This window comes from Choloepus didactylus, chromosome 4 (genome assembly GCF_015220235.1).
Source record: "Choloepus didactylus isolate mChoDid1 chromosome 4, mChoDid1.pri, whole genome shotgun sequence".
Taxonomy (NCBI): domain Eukaryota; kingdom Metazoa; phylum Chordata; class Mammalia; order Pilosa; family Megalonychidae; genus Choloepus; species Choloepus didactylus.
Genome location: NC_051310.1, coordinates 96480879 through 96502228, shown reverse-complemented (window position 1 = coordinate 96502228; position 21350 = coordinate 96480879). Strand labels below are relative to the sequence as shown.

The window sequence follows — 21350 nt, the reverse complement described above, 5'->3', positions numbered from 1 at the left end:
GGTTTCCATTATTAATCCAAGTAATCTATAAAACTAAAATAAAATTTACATCCATTTATACCATTTTATGGCACCAGGTGGGATGGATTTTCAGCACATTTAGAGAGAATTTTTGGAATGGTCCAATGTAAAATATAGACTATACGACATATCTGAAATTAACTTTGAGTGGCCTATGAATGTCTGAGAAATAGACAATTAAAACTGAGATTCAACAGGATGTCCTGGTGCCTGACAATTAGGAAATAAATACATTAAGACAAAGAAAACAAATACTGATTTCAAGTATTAGCTCCAAATTTGAGGAACTGATTTACAATGAAGCTGTTTTCCAATGTGTGGTTCTCTGTAGCGGATCCAGGTAAGTGAAAGCAGTGATTTACTTACTTAAAGAAGATTGATCTCATTCTTCCAAGTTACACTGGAAGAGTAAGTTCGTACAAAAAGGGAGTTACTTAACACCATATGTACTCTGTATTTGTATAATTATAAAACAAACATTAATCTGGGTATTACGGACAAAGCAGTGCACTAAACATGATCCCTGCCCTCCAGCACATAAATTAGTTAAAAGAGATGAGACAGTAACATGAATAAGCATTCTAGATATCCAGTAAAGATGGCCCTGTCCCTTTCACCTCTTTGAAATCACCCCAAAACAACAAAGAAAGCATAAACATAAATACAAAATCCAGAGTTGCAGGAAGAAGCCAAGAGAGGTTACCTAAAGCCCTAAATCTTGTAAATCTTGGACAGAGCCATAAAAACATAATTCTCCTAAGTAAATGGCAAGACTAATGGTCCTTGTTTGGAATGATGGGAGTGGGGTGCAAGGGCTGGTGCCAGGACCCTGTCCGACCCTGGGACATCGAGAAGCTAAAGCGGCAGGGAAGAACGAGTAACGATACACATACACCATATTTGCAAGGAGCACTTTATTGTTGAGGCAGGGGAGAGGAAAGACAATGTGCAATATAAACAGCCCTATTACTGCCAAATTCTGTTGGCTAGGTAGGAGTTTAAATCCTAAAAGTATTCATTCACATGTAACAAACCCAGTGTAATAAGACTTGGAAGAATTCCTGCTAGCCTGAAACACAATCCCATATCCCTTCCCACTGTAATTTTCTGAAAATAGCTGGTCTGGGAAAAACTCATCATATTAAAAAATTAGTAGGAATATTTTAAAAATTATTCAGAAACAATGCCACAAGAAAAAAAAAATGAGTAAAGGAACTGGAAAGAAAAATGACAAAGAATAATCACCAATAAATATGTTGCCCTAAGCAGCTGAAAATAACGATCAAACATTTTACTATGAATTTTCAAAACTTAAAACAATCGTAACTACCAAACAAGGAAACAAAGAAACACAAAGAGGGAGAAAAGTTTTAGAAGATTATATAAGAATATGAAATATTAGCTGGTAGACTTCAGGAAAGAAATATAAGAGAAAAATAAATTATTACAGAAACAAGGATTACACTGGAAGCAGTACAAGCAGTAAAAGGAACTGCTGAAAACAGAGTAATCATCAGATAAATACTCCTTTTTGGAAATGATAGCAATCAAAAAGTTAAAGATTTTTTAACTGAAAAATAGACAAAGCACATGCAATGCAATTATAATTGTCACAGAAAGAAGACAACCAAAATAAGGGACTACATTAAAAATACATTTTAAAGATATAATACAACTAAATAAAATAGATAAATGGGACTTCATCAGAATTAAACTCTTTTGTGCATCACAAGACTTTATCATGAAAGTAAAAAGACAAACTGCATAATGGAGAAAATATTTGGAAACCACATTCTGATCAGGATTTAATATCAAGAATATATAAAGAAATCCTATAACTCAACAACAAAAAGACAAACAACCCAATTTAAAAATGGGCAAAAGACTTGAGTGGACATTTCTCCAACAAAGATATACAAATGACCAGAAAGCACATGAAAAGATGCTCAACATCTTTAACCATAAGGGAAATGCAAATCAAAACCACAATGAGACACCATTAGAATGGCTGCTACTCAAAAAAAGGGAAAATAACAAGTATTGGAGAGGATGTGGAGAAATAGGAACATTCATTCCTTGTTGGTGGGAATTTAAAATGGCATAGCTACTATGGAAAACAGTTTGGCAGTTCCTCAGAAGGTGCAGAATTGACATATGACCCAGTAATCCCACTTCCAAGTATATACCCAAAAGAATTGAAAGCAGGGACTCAAACAGGTATGTGCACACCAATGTTCATAGCAGTATTATTAATAATTTCAGAATATGGGAGCAACCCAAGTGTCCATCAACAGATGAATGGATAAACAAAATGTGGTGTACACATACAATGGAATATTATTCAGCCATAAAGTCTGATACATGTGACTTTACATGGATGAACTTTAAAGACATTATGTTGAGTGAAATAACCAGACACAAAGAACAAATATTCCATGATGTCACTGACATGAAATAATCCGAGTAAATAAACTGAGTCAGAAACTAGAATACAGGCTACCAGGAAAAGAGGTAAGGGTAAGAAATGGGGAATTAATGCATAATTGGTACAGAATTTCTGTTTGGGATGATCAAAAAGTTTTGGTAATGGATGATGGTGATGGTAGCACAAACTCGTGAATATAATTAACACCACTGAATGGTATATTTGAAAGTGGTTTAAATGGGTAATTTTAGTTTATATATATGCTACCAGAATAAAAATTTTTAAAAACATAAAACTGTACAACACAGTGAACCCTAATGTACACTATGGAGTACAGTTAATAGCATAATTATAATAATATGGTTTCACCAATTGTAACAAAAGTACTACATAATGCAAAGTATTAATAATAGGGAAAACTGGGGGTTTGAGGAAGGGTATACAGGAACTCTATACTTTCTGCATGATTTTTCTGTAAACCTACAGCTTCTTTATATTAAAAAAAATGCCATTTAATATTGCCATCATAATTTAGAACTAAATTAAAAATTAATTTAATTTAAAAAGTTATATATAATCCAAGAGAATTATCCAAAAATGAAAGGGCCTTGAAACCACTAATCAGAAAGGCATATTGCTTCCTAGTGGAGGGGGAAGAGGGGAATGAGAGAAAGGGAGTGAACTGATACAAAATGAACATCAATCATACAAACATTGATGTAAAAAATCTAGTAAAATTACCAAATTTCATAGACAAATAATTATTTTTGTTGGCCCCTCATTAAAAGTTTTCTCCTATTAAGGAGAAAAGAAACATTAGGTAACCTTTGATTTCTCCATTGCCATATTCAAAAAAAAAAAAAAAAAAAGAATAAAAGAAAAAGAAAAGAAAAAAAAAAAAGAAACCTTAGTAGAACAATGCCTACAAAGCTTTGAAAGATTTGAAGGAATGAAATGTGATATGAGATTTTTAAACTCAAACTGTCATTCACATATAAAAGCTACAAACAAATATATTTCCTATGAAACCTTCCTGAGGAAACAACTAAATGATGTGCCTCAGATAACCAAGTGATGAATAGAGAAACTACTGTGAAATAATAGGTATAAGACAGTTAATTTATTTAACGTGGGACTACAACAAAGGAAAATATGGAGATTACAGTCCCATAAAGAAATGTAAATGGTATTTACACTGACAATATAAAAATGATTAAACATCAAGAATTGGAAGAAGAAGAGAAGATAGGGAGATACATGATATGCTAATTTCTTCATTGTTTATAAGCTGATAAATTAAGAAAAAGTGGTAGTAGAGATATAAGTATAGATAAAGCTATAAAAATAAACACTAAGAAAAATAATATAACCCAATAAAACCAGATGCAGGGGAGAATGCAAAAGAGGAAATACACTGATTTCAACATGACCCATAAAAATTGAGAATTAAAAATTATAGTTTCAAAGTAACCAAAAGAACCCAAGTACAAATCTTCCAAATTACCAGGAAAAAAAATTATATGAACACAGAAGAACAGTAATGACAATAAAAACTCACCCACAGAGATTATACGGTAAAAGATATTCTCAAAAAGCATTATAAAGTTAATATTTTATGACAGAATAAAGTCCAAGTCTCTCCGCCATATCAAGTAAATGATTTGGTGAAATTCATTTACTAAAGATCCAAACAAATGGAGTACTGCATAGCAGTTAAAAAGAATAAGGAACTTTGTATTAGTTAGGGTTCTCTAGGGAAACAGAATCAATGAGAGGTATCTATGACTATAAAATTTATAAAAGTGACTCACGCAGCTGTGGGTATGCACGAGTCCAAATTCTGTAGGGCAGTCAGCAAACTGTCAACTCCAAGGAAGATGTCCGATGAACTCCTCAGGAAACGAACCGGCAACTTCAACGAACTCCTCCGGAAATGAACTGGGATCTTCGATGAACGTGTTCGATGAACTCCTCAGGAAACGAACCAGCAACTTCAACGAAGTCCTCACGAAACGCTTCGCTGGGCAGCCGAAGAAGTGAAGGTCCTCTATCTGTCTCGCTTATAAGTCTTCAACTGATTAATTGGATTAAATCCAGCCAATTGCATTTCTCTCATTGTAGAAGACACGCCCTTAGATGAGTCATCAGTCACAGCTGCAGTCAATTGACTGATGATTTAATAAACCAGCCTGTTGGTTTATTAACCAGCCACAAACGTCCTCACAGCAATTGTTAGGCCAGTGCTTGCTTGACCAGATAGCTGGGTACTATCACTTGGCCAAGTTGACACATGAACCTAACCATCACAAACTTATTCAAAATCTTTTTTGCAGAAAATATCAAACTGATCCTAAAATCCATGTGGAAATACAAGGGACCCAGAATAGCCAAAACGATCTTGAAAAAGAACAGAATTGGAGGACTCACGAGTCCCAATTCAAAACTGCAAAGCTACAGAAATCACGATAGTGTGGTACTGGCATAAGGACAGACATATACATCAATAGAATAGAATTGAGAGCCCATCAATAATCCTTTACCTTGCAGTCAACTGATTTTTTACAGTGTGCTAAGATAACTCAATGGTAAATGAATAGTCTTTTCAATAACTAGTGCTGGGACAACTGCATATCCCCATACAAAAGAATAAAATTGGATCTCTAACTCAAACCATATATAAAAATTAACTCTGAATGAATGGATCATACAACCCTTAAATACAAGAGCTAAAAGAATAAAACACTTAGAAGAAAACATAGGAGTAAATCTTCTTGAGCTTGGATTAGGCAATGGCTTCTTAGATATTATATCAAAATCCTGAGCAACAAAAGAAAAAATAGATAAATTGTACCTAATCAAAAATTTTAAATTGTTGTGCTTTAAAGGAGGACATAACCAAAAAAAAGAAAAGACAATGCACAGAATGGGAGAAAATATATGCAAATCATGTATCTGGTAAGAGGCTTATATGCAGAATATGTAAAGGGCTATTACAACTCAACAATAAAAAGACATCCCATTTTTTTAAATGGGCAAATGGTTTGAAAATACATTTCTTCAAAGAAGATATACATATGGCCAATAGACATATGGAAAGGTTTTCAACATGACTGTTCATTAGGGAGATGCAAATCAAACTATCACAATCATCTATTGTATGAATTTTATTTATGTGAAATCTCCAGAATAGGCAAATCCATAGAGATAGAAAGAAGATTAGTAGGTGCCAGGGGGCTGGATGGATAGAGAATAGAAGGTGACTGCTAATGGGTATAAGGATGTATTTTGGAGGTGATGAAAATGCACTTCACACCCACTAGGATGGCTAGAATCAAACAGATAGACAATAACAAGTGTTGGCAATGGTGCAGAGATATTGGAACTCTCATACATTGCTGGCAGGAATGTAAAATGTGTAGCCACTTTGAAGAACTGTTTGACACTTTCTCAAAATGCCAAACATAGAGTTACCAAATGACCCAGCAATTCTACTTCTTGGTGTATTCACAAACATACATCCAACCAAAATCTTGTATATGAGCGTTCACAGACACATTAATGGTAGCCAAAAAGTGGAAACAACCCGAACGTCCAACACCTGATGAATGTATAAACAAAATGTGGTATGTCTATACAATGAAATATTATTCAGCCATAAGAAGTACTGATTGGATGAAGCTTGAAAATGTTTTGCTAAGTGAAAGAAGTCAGACACAAAAGGTCATTGTTTGAGTTTGCGAAAGCTGACGAAATGCACTATAGCAGAAATGGGATGGATTTTACAATGGGGGTTTATTAACTTATAAGCTTACAGTCCTCAGGCAGTGAAAAATGTCCTAATAAAGGCACCAACAGGACAGTTCCTTCTCTGAAGATCAGCTATCAGTGAGCTTAGGCTCCTCTGTCGTGAAAGCAAGGCACATGGCCACGTCTACTGGTCCTTCTCTCCCAGGTTTTGTTGCTTCCAATTTCTGGTTTCAGAGGCTTCCTCTTGGCTTCTCTGAGGCTTTTTCTGTGAGCTTCTCTTCATTTCATCTCTTTAGCTTCTCTGTGTGTTTTGTCCTCTTATAAAGGACTCCAGTAAGAGAATTAAGGCTCACTTTGAATGGAGTGGGTCTGATCTCAATTGAAATAACCTAATCAAAAGGTCCCACCCACAATTGATCTACACCCACAAGAAGGGATTAAATTTAAGAACATGATTTTCTGGGATGCATAACAACTTCAAACTATCACAATCATCTACTGTATGAATTTTATTTATGTGAAATCTCCAGAATAGGCAAATCCATAGAGATAGAAAGAAGATTAGTGGGTGCCAGGGGGCTGGATGGATAGAGGAATAGAGGGTGACTGCTAATGGGTATAAGGATGTGTTCTGGAGGTGATGAAAATGTTCTTGAACTAGATAGATGGTTGAATTATATTTTGATGGTTGCACAACTCTGTGACTATACTGAAAATCACTGAGTTGAACACATTAATGGAGTGAATTTTATAGTAGGTGAATTATGTTGTTACATATATTACAACAAAGCTATCCCTTAAAAAAAGAAGGCATTTCTACATAATCTCCAAATAGCACTTAATAAAGGAAAGAAGCAAGGTGAACAATGTATGTATAGTAGAGTACCATGTGTGTAAAAACTAGACAGATACTCACTGATATGGATACATATATATACATATACATGTGTACATATACAGGGGGAGTGGGTGGACAATCAACTTTTCATTCTTATCTTTTGTGGGTTTTCTTTTTTTTTTCGGTGTTTGTACTATACGCATGCATTATATCAACACAAATAAGAATTTAATAACTTACTATACGGAAGTCACTGGCATATGAAAGAGAGACAAAATGCTACCTACAGAAAGGCAAACACATACTGGAAGGTAGAAGATGGAAGGATGCAAGATTCAAAGGACACTCAATATAAGCTTAGAATAAGCTGCTATCCCCATTTGATTAGTGCCAAGGGCAGTCTGTGCAGAAAGAACTAAAAGCTCAAAGTGTTGAAGAGACCCCAGGCTGTTGTTTGTGGCAGTCGGCGATATGGGCCTTTATAGGGGGACAGACCTTTGTCAACTGTTGAGCATTTCATCCTCATCGCTGAAAAATTCAACGATATTTACCAACTGCTCTAGCGCTCAAATAAAGAAATAAAAGAATAAGCCAAAACTCTATGTAAGGCATTGTCTCTAATGTATAAACCTACTATGTTGAAAAGTAATGGTTATAATTTTGCTGTCTTTTTTTCTCTAGCACGTGTTGTCTTTTGGAGAATAGCTATACATGTGAAACCAGAGCCCTCTGGTTCTGCCCCAATCTCTCTCTTCCTCTACCTCTGTCCTTCCTGTCCTCCATATTCTTGATCTAGTTGGGGATAATCTGTAGCATCTAGAAAAAAAAAAAAAAAAAAAGGTGCCTTTAAAGCTAATGCAATTTGGAGTGCCTATGCCACTCCCTCCACCAGAGGACAACTGTGTTCAGGGCCTTAGCAGGGTTCCTGAGCACCAGGTGCTGAGGGGAAATTGCAAATTCATCATGGCAGCTGCCTCCATCCTTCAGCAGATGTAGAAATGTAACCACTGTAGAGAATGTTATATATTCCTCCAAACACTGTTTTCGGTTCACATACTATCACACTTGGGAACACTGAGGCTTTCTGCCAAGGGCTGAAATGGGAGCACCGAGGCCCATTCCTGAGTACCCAAATGCAAGACTGTACACTTTACATCTGCTAAAATGGGCATGTCCTTTGACCCACCATTTCTATTTTATTTATTTAGAAACCTATTTGTACCTGTGCAAAACTATTCCTATATGAAGATGTCCATTGCAGCATGGTGCTTTTAATAGTACTAAAACAAAAATCTAAATGACCATTCATAAGGAAACAGTTAACCAAACTGATATATCCATACTATGAAGTACTATGCAGCATTTTAGAAGAATGAGATTGATCTACACATGCTCACATGGAGAGTTCTCCAAGACATACCAACAAAGGAAAAAAACCAAGGTGCAGAACCAAGAATTCAGTGGGATATTATTTAAAACACACGTCTATTCACATAAGAATATAAATTCAGTGGGAAAGGTTTTGAAACATTCACACCAAACTGATAATGGTTGATATGGGCAAAAGTATGGCAAAGAGGATTTAAAAAATGAAGTATTTGATTTCTCCCCTATTGGATTCTTTTTTACAATCAGCATGTTTTTATGTATTAGTTGAATAATTAAAAAATAGTAACTCACTAACTTTGTGACAAATTTGTAAAATACACAAACACATAAAGAAGAAAAGTAAATTTATGTGTAATCCCAGTATCTACAGATATCCTCAGTTACTACTTGAATTAATCTTCTTCCAGTAGTCTGTGGACTTTTTATCATGAAGCATCAAGGGTTTTTAAAATCTCCAATGTAGAGCAAACAATGACAATGTTAGACAAGGATTATAACCTTATATTACACTTTTATTAAAAATCAGCACAACATTGCATGTGCAGAATAATTACTATTAAAATTTTTCCCCAATTTTTTTATTTGAGGCAACATTGTACATCAATTCTGTGCCCCAAGTGTGTGGAATGACAGCTTTTTTTTTTTTTTTTCATTTTTATTGAGATTGTTCAGATACCATACAATTATCCAAAGACCCAAAGTGTACAATCACTTGCCCCTGGGTACCCTCATACAGCTGTGCATCCATCACACTTAATTTTTGTTCAATTTTTAGAAACTTTTCATTACTCCAGACAAGAAATAAAGTGAAAGATGAAAAAAGAAAAGGAAACTCTAAACCTCTCCTATCCCTAACCAACCCCCCTCAATTGCTGACTCCTAGTATTGATATAGTACGTTTATTACTGTTTATGAAAAAATGTTGAAATACTACTGTGCCGGTTTGAATGTATTGTGTCCCCCAAATGCCATTATCTTTGATGTAGTCTTGTGGGACAGACTTTTGGTGCTGATTAGATTTGCTTGGAATGTGTCCCACCCAGCTGTGGGTGGTGACTCTGGTGGGACAGTCCCATGGAGGCGTGGCCCTGCCCATTCAGGGCAGGCCTTGATCAGGGGAGCCAGATAAACGTGCTGACTCAGAGAGACTGAATGGAGTGCAGCTGTGAGTGACGTTTTGAAGAAGAGCAAGCTTGCTAGAGAGGAATGTCCTGGGAGAAAGCCATTTTGAAACCAGAACTTTGGAGCAGACACCAGCCATGTGCCTTCCCAGCTAACAGAGGTTTTCCGGATGCCATTGGCCATCCTCCAGTGAAGGTACCTGATTACTGATGTGTTACCTTGGACACTTTATGGCCTTAAGACTGTAACTGCGTAGCTAAATAAACCCCCTTTTTATAAAAGCCAGTCCATCTCTGGTGTTTTGCATTCTGCAGCATTAGCAAACTAAAACAGATTTTGGTACCAGAGAAGTGGGGTGCTTTTGCTGCTGTGTTTGCAAATACCAAACATGTTGGAACGGCTTTTTAAATGGATAATGGGGAGTTTCTGGAAGAGTTGTGAGGAGCTTGATAGAAAAGGCCAAAACTGCTCTGAAGAGACTGTTTGTGGAAACACGGACTCGAAAGATACTTCTGATGAGGTCCTGAACAGAAATGATGGACGTTTTGTTGTGAACTGGCAGAAAGGCGATCCTTGTTTTAAAGTGGCAGAGAATTTGGCAAAATTGAGTCCTGGTGTCAGATGGAAGGAGGAATCTGGAAGCAACAACCTGGAATACTTAGCTGAGGAGATCTCCAGACTACGTGTGGAGGACGTAACCTGGCTTCTCCTTGCAGCTTATAGTAAAATGCGAGCGGAAAGAGATAGACTTAGAACTGAACTCTTGAGTTCAAAGAGACCAGAAGCTGAAAATTATGAGCCTCCAGGGGGTGGAATCCCAGAAGCTACAGCCCAACGTGAGGATGTAACCAAACATGGAATCCAGCCGCCATTTCAGTACAAGCCAAGATTGGAAAAGGAGTTAAGCAGAAAGGATTTGTGGAAAGTCCTATTGTCTGATGGCTTTGACCCCTGTGTGCTTCATGCAAAGCCAACAGAATTTTTGCGAGATCTTTATAGGCAGAGCCATTGACGGTCTGGACTGGAGGAGACAGACAAGGAAAAAATTAAAGGAAAAATCTCTTCAAAGACAGAGCCATGGAGGTTGAGGTCTGGAGTCAGGAGGTCTCGGGCTGGGAGAGCGGAGCAGCCCACATGCATGGAAAGGGTGAGTTTGCCCCAGAGGTCGAGGGTGGGCATTCCACCTCAATGCTCTGGAAGAGTTTTGCCACCTGAGGTCCCAAAGAGGGTGGAACACATTCCCAGGGAATTGGGGAGAGCCTGGCTGCCACCACACTGTTCTCAAGGGGTTGAGCATGTGCCCCAGAGATGGAAGGGAATCCGGGAGCTGCCCCGATGTTTGAGGAGGGTGGGGCCAAGAAGGTGGTCTCCCCAATGTGTGGGTATGTTGGAGCACTCACCTAAGCGTTTGGAGAGGAAAGGGCTGCCGAAAAGGCCCTTAGGAAGGGTTAGGCTCCCGCTCTCTCAAGCCCCAAGGATGCAACGTTGTTCTGTAAATGACTCTCAGACTTTGAAATCTAATGGAGTTTGTCCTGCAGGTTTTAGGGACTGTTTTGGTCCTGTTAACCCTGTTTTCCTTACTGTTTCTCCTTATGGCAATGGGAATGTTTATCCTATGAATGTCCCTCCTTTGTATATTGGAAGCATATAACTTGTTCTAAGTCCACAGATCCAAAGCTAAAGGAAAAGTATGCCTTAGGACTGACCACGCCTATATTTGATTTTGATGGGATTTTGTACTTAACTTTTGTTACTGAAATGATTCAAGTTTTTGTGATACTGTGATGAAATGAATGTATTTTGTATTTGGAAAGATAATGTCATTTTGGGATCCAGGGGGTGGAATGTGCCGGTTTGAATGTATTGTGTCCCCCAAATGCCATTATCTTTGATGTAGTCTTGTGGGACAGACTTTTGGTGCTGATTAGATTTGCTTGGAATGTGCCCCACCCAGCTGTGGGTGGTGACTCTGGTGGGATAGTCCCATGGAGGCGTGGCCCTGCCCATTCAGGGCAGGCCTTGATCAGGGGAGCCAGATAAACGTGCTGACTCAGAGAGACTGAATGGAGTGCAGCTGTGAGTGACGTTTTGAAGAAGAGCAAGCTTGCTAGAGAGGAATGTCCTGGGAGAAAGCCATTTTGAAACCAGAACTTTGGAGCAGACACCAGCCATGTGCCTTCCCAGCTAACAGAGGTTTTCCGGATGCCATTGGCCATCCTCCAGTGAAGGAACCTGATTACTGATGTGTTACCTTGGACACTTTATGGCCTTAAGACTGTAACTGTGTAGCTAAATAAACCCCCTTTTTATAAAAGCCAATCCATCTCTGGTGTTTTGCATTCTGCAGCATTAGCAAACTAAAACAACTACTAACTGTAGTATATAGTTTGTAATAGGTATATAGTTCTTCCCTATATGCCCCTCTATTATTAACTTCTAAATGTATTGTCATACATTTGTTCTGGTTCATGAAGTGATTTCTAGTATTTGTACAGCTGATCATGGACATTGCCCACCATAGGATTCAGTTTTATACATTTCCATCTTTTGACCTCCAACTTTCCTTCTGGTGACATATATGACTCTGAGCTTCCCCTTTCCACCTCATTCACACACCATTCGGCGCTGTTAGTTATTCTCACATCTTGCTACCAACACCCCTGTTCATTTCCAAACATTTAAGTTCATCCTAATTGAACATTCTGCTCATACTAAGCAAGAGCATCAGCATTTCTTCCACAAGGCAGGAGGGAGAGTCAAAGAAGGTAGAGAGGCAAAAGAAAGAGGAAACAAAAAAAAAAAAAATGACAGCTAGGAAGCAGCAAAAGGAAAAATAACCTTAAATCAAAGCAGAATAAAGAATCAGACAATACCACCAATGTCAAGTGTCTAACATGCCTCCCCTATCCCCCCCTCTTATCTGCATTCACCTTGGTATATCACCTTTGTTACATTAAAGGAAGCATAATACAATGATTCTATTAGTTACAGTCTCTAGTTTATGCTGATTGCATCCCTCCCCCAATGCCTCCCCATTTTTAACACCTTGCAAGGTTGACATTTGCTTGTTCTCCCTCGTAAAAGAACATATTTGTACATTTTATCACAATTGTTGAATACTCTAGATTTCACCAAGTTACACAGTCCCAGTTGTTATCTTTCCTCCTTTCTTGTGGTGTCTCACATGCTCCCCACCTTCCTCTCTCAACCATATTCATAGTTACCTTTGTTCAGTGTACTTACATTGTTGTGCTACCATCTCCCAAAATTGTGTTCCAAACCACGCACTCCTGTCTTCTATCACCCTGTAGTGCTCCCTTTAGTATTTCCTGTAGGACAGGTGTCTTGTTCACAAAGTCTCTCATTGCATGTTTGTCAGAAAATATTTTGAGCTCTCCCTCATATTTGAAGGACAGCTTTGCTGGATACAGGATTCTTGGTTGGCGGTTTTTCTCTTTCAGTATCTTAAATATATCACACCACTTCCTTCTTGCCTCCATGGTTTCTGCTGAGAGATCCACACATAGTCTTATTAAGCTTCCTTTGTATATAATGGATTGCTTTTCTCTTGCTGCTTTCAGGATTCTCTCTTTGTCTTTGACATTTGATAATCTGATTATTAAGTGTCTTGGCGTAGGCCTATTCAGATCTCTTCTGTTTGGAGTATGCTGTGCTTCTTGGATCTGTAATTTTATGCCTTTCATAAGAGATGGGAAATTTTCATTAATTATTTCCTCTATTATTGCTTCTGCCCCCTTTCCCTTCTCTTCTCCTTCTGGGACACCAATGATATGTACATTATTGTACTTTGTTTCATCCTTGAGTTCCCGGAGACGTTGCTCATATTTTTTCATTCTTTTCTCCATCTGCTCCTTTGCGTGTGGGCTTTCAGGTGTTTTGTTCTCCAGTTCCTGAGTGTTTTCTTCTGCCTCTTGAGATCTGCTGTTGTATGTTTCCATTGTGTCTTTCATCTCTTGTGTTGTGCCTTTCATTTCCATAGATTCTACTAGTAGGTTTTTTGAACTTTTGATTTCTGCTGTATACATGTCCAGTGCTTCCTTTACAGCCTCTATCTCTTTTGCAATATCTTCTCTAAACTTTTTGAATTGATTTAGCATTAGTTGTTTAAATTCCTATATCTCAGTTGAAGTGTACGTTTGTTCCTTTGACTGGGCCATAACTTTGTTTTTCTTAGTGTAGGTTGTAATTTTCTGTTGTCTAGGCATGGTTTCCTCGGTTATCCAAATCAGGTTTTCCCAGACCAGAACAGGCTCAGGTCCCAGAGGGAAGAAATATTCAGTATCTGGTTTTCCTGAGGGTGTGTCTTAGAAAACTGCTCCACCCTTTGATGCCTCGGGTCACTGTGCTTTTCTGCCCAGCAGGTGATGCCTGTTAGCCTATAATTCTTGACTGGTATGAGGAGGTGTGGCCGTGTTCCCCCAGGCTCTGGGGTCTGGTTCTGAATGGAAAGGGCCCCACCCCTTTCCTCCTAGAGAAGACAGACCCCTCAGGTGGAGGTCATTAGCATTTCAATGGTCTCGCTCTCTGCTTGTGGTGTCTCCACCCTTCCCAGAGTCACAGCCCTGGAAACTGAAAATGACTGGGGCTTTCTCCACTGAGCCAAAAAAGAAACAGATAGTCCCCTTCAGACCCAGTCCAAGGCAACCCTCCGGCTCTCCCAGGTCAGTCATCACCCAAAGCCTCTGTCTGTTTTTCGAGGCTGCATACCTGTAGTGAGCAGTTCACACTCGCTACTTAAAACCCCAGCTGGAGCTCAGCTGAGCTGTATTCGCTTGCTGGGAGAGAGCTTCTCTCCGGCACCACGAGGCTCCGCAGCTCGGGCTATGGGGGAGGGGGTCTCCCAACCTGGTTCCGCAGGTTTTACTTACAGATTTTATGCTGTGTTCTCGGGCATTCCTCCCAATTCAGGTTGGTGTATGATAAATGGATGGTCTTGTTTGTCCCCCCGCAGTTATTCTGGATTATTTACTAGTTGTTTCTGGTTTTTTGTAGTTGTTCCAGGGGGACTACTTAGCTTCCACTCCTCTCTATGCCGCCATCTTGCCCGAGTCCAATTACTATTAAACTTTAAAAACCAAAACCAAAGAAAATAATAAAAGTGAAATGCTCAGAAATGCTTAAAAAAGATTATGCTGTGGCTTATAGTTGGTGCAGACCCCAAACCTCCACTTATTCTACAACATACTATATTTGTGTTATTTATAATGCAATTAATCTTTATAATCTTTCAAGTACTTTCAGAAGCAAAATTTTTTAAAAATCAATGAAATTTTATCTTGTTTATAATAGTTCTCATCCCCATTGTAACCTCTGTAAAGAAACATAAAATTCCACAACACCAAAAACCAAGGTTTGGCAGACACGCCAATGCCAGAATCTAAGAGGGATCTCCATTAACTACAAGGTGGTGAATTGAGACGACTATTTCCAGTCCTCACTGGAAAGAAAACCCAGGCTATATCTCATCACGTGGCCCCAGCCTGGAAACAACAGACATGACATCCTACTTCGCCCATTGTCTGACTCAAAGACACAGAGTCTGTACCAAACTCAAGTTTGGGCAGAGATACAGGCACATTTTCTGGATGGCCACCAGAATGTAACTCTAGCACCACCATCCCATCTGAGGGGGGAGGACCCCAAAGGAGAGCTTGCTGGGAAGAGACACAAAGAATCAATGTTGTGTGTTTTATATACACTATTATTCAGCATGTCAGAGAAAAGAGAGGACGGTGTTTCAACAAAACAGAATTGAAGCAGGCAAATAAAAGGAAAAGAGATGAGACGAAGATCAACTGAAGGAAAAATAAACACATAAAAAGAGTAAAAATCCTCATTGGAGAGAGTGCTAAAATTGATGGTGCAGAAAATTGAATCAGTAATGTGGAAAATAACTAGAGAATCATTCTAAAAGGAAAGAATGAAGAGACTAAAATGAAAAAAGTTTCAATGATATATTAAAGATATTGGAATAGTGCTCTGACATATACATGATTGATATCCCTGAATAACATACCATAATAAATAAAAAAGAAACAATAATCTAAAATGCAACAGAAGAAAGTTTCCCTTATATTCTCAAAATGTGTTCTGTGAATCCTTGGGGATTCCTAGGACATGTTCAGGGAGCCCACAGAGTCAAAACTATTTTCATAATGCAAAGACTTTAGTTGTCTTTTTTCACTGATATTTACAGTAATGGTAGAAAAGCAATGGTAGGTAAAACTGCTGGCACCTTAGCACAAATCACAGTAGTGGTACCAAACTGTATCAGTAGCCATTATATTCTTCACCCCCAGGAATTGGTTTTTAAATGCCAGTTCCATTTAAGAATGTCCTTGCAAAACAATTAATTTTATGAAATCTTGACCATGGTATACATGTCTTTTTATATTCTTAGTAACAAATACCGTATAATGCTCAGCCTCCAAGACATCTCCAGTGATTCTCTCCTCCTAATAGTCACACCCTTTTGAGGTCTCTTTCCATATAGAATAGGGATAACCTGGCAACCAACAGGATATTGCAGTAATAATAGTGTGTAACTTCCAAGGCTAAGTCATAAAAGAAATCTTGACTTCTACCTAGCTCTCTCTTGGACCACTTATTGAGAGAAGCCCGCCAACATGTCACGAAAACATCCAAGCTGCCTAATGGAGAGGTCCCTATGGAGAGAAATTGAGGTCTCCTGCCAGTGACAGCACTAACTTGCCAGGCATGTGGATGTGTCATCTCGGAAGTAGATTCTCCAGACCCAGTCAAGCCTTAAGATGACTAGACCCCTGGAGAGCTTGACCGGAATGTCATGAGAAACCATAAGCCGAACCACTCAGCTAAACTGGTCCCAGATTCCTAATCTATAGAAATTGTGTGAGATAATAAATATTCACTTTTGGGTTAAGTTGCTAAATTTGGGGGTAATTTGTTATATACCAATAGATATGTGTAAAGCCTGAAGCCATATAGTAAAACACAATGGTTGCTTCAGAAGAGTTGCTGGCAGAAATTGCCTCTTTTTGCATGGAAACCCATTTTTACTGAATGAGTGACAACCAATGCATGATGTTACAAATGATCCATTCAAAATGCAAGATAGACTATGGATTTTAATGTAACAGAGGACAAACAGTTCATTCATATGGTTTCAGATTCTATGTTGAAACTCACCTTCAAGAAAAAAACCCTTGCCGAATTTTGGTGTAATAGCAAAGAAAAATATCCACAATTACCCTAAAAGACTTTTAAAATATCCCTCTCTTCTCCAATTATGTCATGCTGGATTTTCTTCATATACTTCAACAAAAACAACATAATGCACCACATGGAGTGAAGAAACAGATATGAAAATTTAGCTGGTTTTTATTTAACCCGTCTTAAAGAGATTTGCAAAAAATATAAACAATGCCACACTTCTCATGGAATTGTATTGTTTGGAAAATATAGTTTATTTTCATAAAAATGTATTATTTATGCTGAGATTTAATGGGTTTAATTGTTGATTTTTATAAATATTTTTAATATTTATATTAAATATTTAATATTTAATATTTAATAAAATATTTTAAATATTGTTAATTTATAAATATTTTTAAATTCTGTTTTAACATCTTATATGGGGAATGTCAATAGATATATCCCACACAAAACAAAAGACTGGGGGTCTTCAATAATTTTTAACACTGAGACCAAAAACTTTGAGAACAATTGCCTTAGATGAAGAAAAAGAAAGATGTATGCGCTATGCGTTACTCAGTTTCAGCTTAGTTATGCATGTTATCAAATGGCTCCAAATCCTAATAACTTATAGCTAAAAAGGATTATGACTTGCTCACACTATATGGGAAACTGACTGTCATCATGACAGGGGAAAGAGGGCATGGCAAAGCATGGGTTAGTCTCAAAATTTCCACCTGAAAGTGACATGTGTCACTTCTGCTTTTATTCATTGGATAAGGTAAGTCATGTGGACATACTTGGCTTGAAAGAAAATGGAGAATTCTTCTTGCATGAAAGGGCAACAAATACGTGTGAACTTAATAAAGTCTTTCATACCACATTTCAGGCAAAAGTTCATTTAAAAACCCACACCATAAACAAATCTCAATTTTTTTTTAATCACAGGGATAAAGAAATTAATACAAGTATCCAGGCTGAATGGTAAAAGTATACCTATAAAGTAAACCTATAAAAAGATACAGAATTTCAAACTGGTCTCAGTCTTCTCTGTAACTTTAAGTGCCAAAGGACAATGAATTATCATCTACAAGTTTTAAGAGTAATCATGTGATCCAATAATTGTACTGGTCAGGTTTCAAGGCAACAGAAAACCAACTGAGACATACAAGAGCTCAGACATATACCACCCTTGATAAACCCCAAAAGAATTTATTAATTGAGAAATTAGGCAACATTAAAAGCTGGGAAACTGGAAAGCCATGTTATAAATGAAATGTCAGTGAACCTTGAAACCAGACTAAATACTTGTTATAAATCTGTTTATAAAATGGGAGACCCATTACTGTTATGGATTGAATCATGTCCCTCACAAACACACGTTCAAGTCCTAATCCCTGGTCCTATTTACAAATTCCACTTGTAAATGGGATCTTTGAAGATATTAGTAGTTAAGGTGAGGCCAAGCTGAACCAGGGTGAGCCTCAACCCAGTATGACTGGAGTCCTTAGCAGAGAAAATCTGTTCACAGCATAATGAGGCAGACGGGAGAGACAGCATGTGATAGGGGCAGAGAACGAGCTATGGGTCACTGCCAGAACACCACATATTTCAGAGAAAGCATGCTTGATTTTGGACTTCCAGCCCTCCAAACCATGAGGCAATAAATTCCTGGTGTGTAAGCCAACAAGTCTGTGGTTTTTGTTATAGCAGCCAAAGCAAACTAAGACAATAACAAAAATTATTCTTCCAGAAGCAATAGTATATAAGCAGTATACTAAAAATAAAGGTCCAATAATAATTGTAATAGTCCCTAGATTGTAAGCTCTTACAGCAGTTAACTCTATCCCTGAATTGTGATGCCTGTCTCTAAACTTTGAGATGCTGATACCTTAGTGTATAACCTGATTGGTCTCTGGAACAATGCATATCTCTGAGACACCTGAAACTCAGAACTAGAGCTCGGCAGATATGAATGTCAGTATTAGTGCATACAGCCACTGTCAAAAAAAATAAATAAATAAAAGGCTGAAAAAGAGCCCAGACTTCAATTAGTGATACGAATGAAGCAGATCTGGTTAAGACCAGGGCAAGCCAGGCCAAAGGATAAAGGTTGAAACTGATTGTGTTTTAAAACTTCAACTTCCATATGAGACCAAGGGAATAGATATCTATTTGGTACAGGATCTAAATCTTCTAAACGGTACAACTCTACAGTCGATTTGTTCAAACACCACAATTGCATGGAACTTTGAATAGGAAGTGAGATACGGTAGGTTAGTATAGACTGCAGTGAAATAGTGACACATCCCAGAGTAATTTGGGCAGATAATAAAAAAATATATTTACAGCCTCCCTCTCCCCAGCCCCAAGGATCTGGGGGAAGGTGCGGATGTGTTGGACATCCTCACCTGGACTGGTGTTGATGTTGTCACAAACATTGGGACTGGCGGTTTGATGTGCTGAGCCCTCGAGCATGGGACTTGCCCTTATGAAGCTCATTACCACAAAGGAGAGTCTAAAGTTGTATGTAATGGTGCCTAAGAGTCTCCCCCTGAGTTCCTCTTTGTTGCTCAGATGTGGCCCTCTCTCTCTCTAACTGAGCCATCTCGACAGGTGAACTCGCTGCCCTCCCCCCTACGTGGGACCCGACTCCCAGGGGTGTAAATCTCCCTGGCAATGCAGAATATGACTCCCGGAGAGCAATGTGGACCCGGCATCGTGGGACTGAGAGTATCTTCTTGACCAAAAGGGGGATGCAAAATCAGACGAAATAGTTTCAGTGGCTGAGAGATTTCAAATGGAGTCGAGAGGTCACTCTGGTGGACGTTCTTATGCACTATATAGATAACACCTCTTAGGCTTTAATGTATTGGAATAGCTAGAAGTAAATACCTGAAACTACCAAACTCCAACCCAGCAGTCTGGACTCCTGAAGACAATTATATAATAATGTAGATTACAAGGGGTGACAGTGTGATTGTGAAGACCTTGTGGATCACACCCCCTTTATCTAGTGTATGGATGAGTACAAAAATGGGGATAAAAACTAAAGGACAAATGGGGTGGGATGGAGGGATGATTTGGGTGTTCTTTTTTCACTTTTACTTTTTATTCTTGTTCTGGTTCTTTCTGATGTAAGGAAAATGTTCAGAGATAGATTGTGGTGATGAACGCATAACTATGTTATCATACTGTGGACAGTGGATTGTATACCATGGATGATTGTATGGTGTGTGAATGTATTTCAATAAAACTGAATTTCATAAAAAAAATAAATTAAAATAAAGGTCTAAAATTTCAACAAAGATAAAGCAGTGGGAATAGAATGGAGAAGTGTTAAAATTTTTTAAATTTCTATTTCTTAAATTAAACAATATTACTTCCATCTTGATTTTGGCGATTGATGAATTGTAGGTTAATATTTTCTAAAACATAACGGTAGTCAATAAGAAATAAAAATTATGCATAAAAAATAACATCCTCCATTAGGATTCCTGGCATCAGGTCCACCATTTAAAACCACCTCTGTTGAGTTTCAAGTTTCGACCTTTCAGCGGACTATAATAAAGAACAATGACTCTGGCACTGTCACATCTGCAATTCTGAACTGCTTCCCTATTACCCACCAGGGACTAGTCGGCTGAAAGCCAGTGCTACAGAGAGCATGACATACAACAAGAACAAGGGAGGGGTAAAGGAACACACCGCAGTCTATATCAGCCAGTTCCCCTTACTGAGAACCAATTTATCCAGATCCTCTCTAGGAGCAGATCTTTACAGGAGAAAGGAAAGAAGAATACGAAAGGAATAGAGGAGAGGTATCAAATACAAATATGCCTATTTCAATGTTTAGCTGAGGGCTGGCCTTGCCAGAACATCATAGCTTTCTTTGAAGTTAAAGGCAATTAATGAAAATTGAAATAGCTGTGAGTTATTAGCAGTATTTAGATTATTAAGATAAGGATAATTATAATAAAACTAGGTACAAAAAAAAAAAAAACGACAGCACACCCTGGAGTCCCACGGATCTGTCTCTTGCTTCAACAGGGCTTGGCGGGAAAATATCTGGGGCCCGCCTATCCACACCTCTTCAGCCTTGAACCAGCCTCCAACTGCCTCTCCAGTTGCAACCTCCAGGACCGTCTTCTTGGCTACCCCCTGCTTCCGGGCCAGCTAACGCCGTTTTTTACGGTTAGCTCCTCATTGTCAACCAACCGTAAGCTCCCACACCCATCAGAATTATTCCACCCAAGTGGAGGCCTCCGTTAACCTCCTGGTCAACCTGCATCTGCGGGCTCCCACACCTACCTCTCTCTGGGCTTCTATTTCCACTGCAGTGATGTGGCCCTGAAGGGCGTGGACACTTCTCCAGTGAAGGAGAAGCAGGAGGGCGCCCCGCGCTGAGTGTCTCTTCAAGATGCAAAACCGGCGTGGCAGGGGCCCTCTTCCAGGACGCGCAGAAGCCGTCCCAGGGTGAGTGGGGTAAAACCATGGCTGCCGTGGAAGCCGCCCCGGCCCTGGAGAACCAGGCCCTTTCCAATATGCCTGCCCTGGGTTCTGCCGACTCAGACCCTGTGACCCCCTGAAGATCCGTCTCCTAGACGAGGTGAA

At 38.6% G+C, this 21350-nt stretch overlaps 1 pseudogene; it reads left to right on the top strand.

Moving 5' to 3' along the window:
* The first annotated feature begins 816 nt into the window (after positions 1 to 816).
* On the top strand, positions 817 to 21325 carry LOC119532743 (annotated as a pseudogene).
* Positions 21326 to 21350: the final 25 nt, after the last annotated feature.